The sequence below is a fragment of the Triticum aestivum genome, chromosome 1A (genome assembly GCF_018294505.1).
Source record: "Triticum aestivum cultivar Chinese Spring chromosome 1A, IWGSC CS RefSeq v2.1, whole genome shotgun sequence".
NCBI classification, from domain to species: Eukaryota; Viridiplantae; Streptophyta; class Magnoliopsida; order Poales; family Poaceae; genus Triticum; species Triticum aestivum.
Genome location: NC_057794.1, coordinates 549,708,278 through 549,712,490, shown reverse-complemented (window position 1 = coordinate 549,712,490; position 4,213 = coordinate 549,708,278).

Genomic DNA, 4,213 nt, shown 5'->3' with positions numbered 1-4,213 from the left:
ATCGACCGTTCAAAAATAAGGGTTGGGGGCAGTTTTTTGGGATAACTCCTCAAAATTAGCTGAATAGGGGCTCAGCTAGGTGTGGTTAGCTCTTCAAAAACCGTGTCTAAGGCATCGGCTAGACATGCTCTTAGTTACCAACTAACAAGAAGCAAGTACTAAGAAAACACATGTGACAATGCTGCCAATTTTCCGAGTAAACCAGACTGAGATGTGTAGATAAAATGGAATGCGAGGGGAACCCTTTTTTATTCTTGAGATCATTCACTTTTGCTGATAGAGCAAACACAGAAAGTAACATTCCAACACCTGACACATGAGTACATGTACAACCTTGCCATTGCAGGACTTAGGAGCACCATACCACACCAAAACTTGCAGCAACATCCATCGGGACCTTGTAAACTACCCTATGTTATGTACTCACGCACCAAAGAATTTGTCAAGCCTAAGCTAGAAAGAAGAATGGGATCAAGAGCAGAGGAGCATGACGACGCATCGGCGGATGATATAGAGCCTGGCCTTGTGCTGCCTCAGCATCCTGCTCAGCCCTCCTGACCCTGACCCCTTGTGCTTGCTGTCATGGCTCTTCACCTTGTACTCCATCTTGAGCTTGCTTTCTCGGTTGCTCCTGAACAACAGGAGGAGGCTGATTGAGCTAGGTGAGCAGGAAGGCTCTCTCTTCTTGCACTGCTAGACTGCCACTACTGGAAGGATGGATCTGTGATCTCTGGTCAAGTCAAGCAAGTGTGCAGCGCTTATATAGCTGGGAAATAGCCAAACGGGAGAGACCACCACACTCCCACATCTCTGCCCACTTGCGCGTATAGAAACCCTAATGGGACAGGGAGGACAGGGACGGGGTCATATACCCCTTGTAAGAAGTGGGAGGCTGCCGCTACCGCATCGTCAGTCTCTCGCAAGTTGCAGCGGATTCCGATGACGCTGCAGGGGACAATCGACTGTTAGACAACGAAAAAGGGTCGCTGTTGACACCGAATCCGTCGGTTGCATCCACGATCAGGACGCCTAATTTGGATGGAAGTGGGTTCTTTTTCGTGATAAAAAATGGATGGGAGTGATGAGTGGCCAGCCTAGCTGCCTAGGCGCCTGTCGGATCTTGGGAGTAAAATATGCTCACGCCGTCCTCAAATTGGAGGGATCGTTATATAATGCCTGATGATGACTCGGACCTGACGATAATGTTTCCGGCAGAATTCCTGGCTGGAAAATGAGTCCGTACATGCAAATTCTGCAGGCCGAGAAAATGATGATTGATGAACACTCTGTTTGAATGATTAGCTTCTGATAATAGTGGGGGCCCTGCAACTGCAAGCAATCAGATAACCTAAACAAAAAAAAAGGCATTTGTATGCGGAAAGCCAGCACGGCCCCGTCTATCAGTAGTGATTAAACAGGTTTCCATTTAGATAATTATGAGCTCACGTCTTCAATCAGTGGTCTACTTTTTCTAGCTTCTGAGAAAAAGTTATGCTTTCTTTTCTCCTGATGACGATGAACTGAACTGCCAAACAACCAACCCCTCTCAGAAAACCGCGACGCCGACGAGGGTAATTTTTCATTCATGTGTTGCCGATCGATGCCGCCCGATCGGGATCATACACCCATATTCAACAGCCACTTGCGCAGTTTCTGTCCCTGATGAAGCAAGCTACGCTTTCGAGCAACGGAAAGGCTGTCAAAACCTACCGTATCATTGCCGTCGTTGGGTAATTTATTTACTTATTACTGGTCGGTGGCGGCACGACGACGACCTCGGGGTCGGGGAGACCTCATGGAACGCGAGGAGGCAACCGTGTCTCTCCCTGAACCCAGCTGGCCGCTTGCTCCTCTGGCTCGCTGGACTGACAGCTCCGGTGTTTGTTTTCAGAGAAGTGCAGTAGATATTTCTTTCTGATGCTCCCTAACGAACTACCTGATATCCTTAGCTAGTTCTAGCTAGGATATATGTGTGTCTATCATGAATGATGATGCAATCCTGGGCATGCTAGCGATAGGAGATCATTTCTCTAGGAGACCAGGAAAATATTTTAACATGGTACAGTTGTGATTCTTTTTTGTGGAGAAATTGTGGTGCGCATTGACATGGCAAATACGGATTTGTTGTATGCTTACTATATATTTCATGGTATAGACTTTGCAACCAAACCGACCCTTATATGCATTTGGTGGTGTATTGCAGCTGCTTGCCGTCAAGCTCCGGCTCAAACAAACAAGACCTTAAATCTGAAATACACCGTGCAACTCTTCCGGGTGACGAGCTGCATCTATGTATTTTAGGCCGTCTGTTTTGGACTTGGGAGTAAAATTTAGGGCACTAAAACTCCACATGTATATTTTTCATCTCTATTTATACATCTTGCACACATACAAAATACCAAATGCATTTCAAATGAATCTGAAACAAATTACAAATTATTACATAGTCATCAAACGGTAAAACTATGTCTACCATAGCTTGCCACAGAACTAGTTAAGGGTCGCTAAACTTTTAACGGTTTAAAAGTTATACAAAAATATGAAACAAATATGGGAGCATCTCTCTAATGTAATAAGATGATCCAACGGAGGGATTGTCAAAATATGCAACTATGTGTCATCGGCAAAAATAATAAGCATTTCAGTTCACTGCGACATAAATATATACTGAACTATTTGAGATCATGTTATATTATAGGTGTGTTGGTTCAGTATTTTTTTCAGAATTTTTGAAAACTTTTACACCGTTGAAACCCTTAACTAGTTCTGTGACAAGCACTTGTAGAAAATCCTACTCCATCATCAAACCCACAATATAAATTGTTCATCAAGCTCAACAACATAGTTTAGCACACAATACAACAGAATTCATCACACAAATGCAACAACCATAGAGATAAAACTAGGTCTGTTGTCGCCCATGCCATGCCCACCACTCCTCATCGTAGACCTCAAGAAAGCGATGGATCATTCTTGTTTCCGACTTGGCCACACCGGTCGTCCCATGAGGTCATACACACTGTAATCAAATCTTGTCCATGCTCGCTCTCATTGATCATATTGTTTGACGCAACCTAAAATCACCGATGACGCATCGTCGACACCGCACCAAGCTTGTTGTGGATCCGCTCGGTGGCGGCCGGTTGGGCGGCAAGCAACGGTGTACCGGCGGCCGCTAGTCAACCTCGGAGGGACACGACCGGGCTGTGACAGCCATACGGGCGGCGGCACTCCGGTGGTTGGCAGAAATCGGTCGAAATTGGAGGTGCGGCAGATGCGAAGCAGAGCGGCGACCCGTGCGAGGGGGCGAGGTGGAGGGCGGGTTCGGGGCGGAGTCGGGGGCGGGCGGCGGTGACATTCGGCAGGGTGGAGGTCCAGCCGCGCGTGGGAGCGAAACAGCTTCGGTTTGGCATCATGGGGCAGTCGCGCTATTTTGTGGCAGCCATCCAAGTGTTGTATATATGCAACACTTGGTGCTGCATTTTAAGGCTGCCCCAAAAAATTACAATTTTTTTATGATATAAGACAGCTGTTGGAGGCTGTTTGTTTGCCTACAAACGCCTACTGCCCTAAAACAGGGCAGCTATTGAAGATGCTCTAATGACCAACGAAATTGTAATTCTGTTAACCCTTCTCAAAATAAGAAGAGTAAGCATACAATTCTGACAATTCTGATATGCATATATGTGATTGATTTCATACGCGATGTGACTGAAAAATGGACACATGATGAGATTAACCATTTAAATTTGTAGGTACGAGGTTAGTTTCCAACTAACTAGAAGGCAACCAAAAGTGTTCTTCTAATCATAACCTCAAATGCTCTCGCTATGAACAGTAAAATCTGGAAAAATAGAAAAATAATAATTAAAAAACCTATTTTTTAAACAAACATTGCTTAGTTTCCTGCATGCATGAAAATTTTCGTGATGAAATCACATTCATGGAGGTCTGGACAAAAATAACAAATCAACACTTCAAAATGCTTTCAAAAACATTAGAGCATCAATTTTGTTATTTTGCCCAAACCTTCATGAATGTTATTTCATCACAAAAATTTGCACATGGGCAGAAAATTCAACACTGTTTGTTGGAAAAAAATAGTTTTTTTACGCATTGTTTTTATTTTACTGTTTATGAGGGTGCATTTGAGCTCCAGTGGAAAAACTCCATTGTCCACAAGCAAGTACTTCAAAAAAAATGTGACACTACT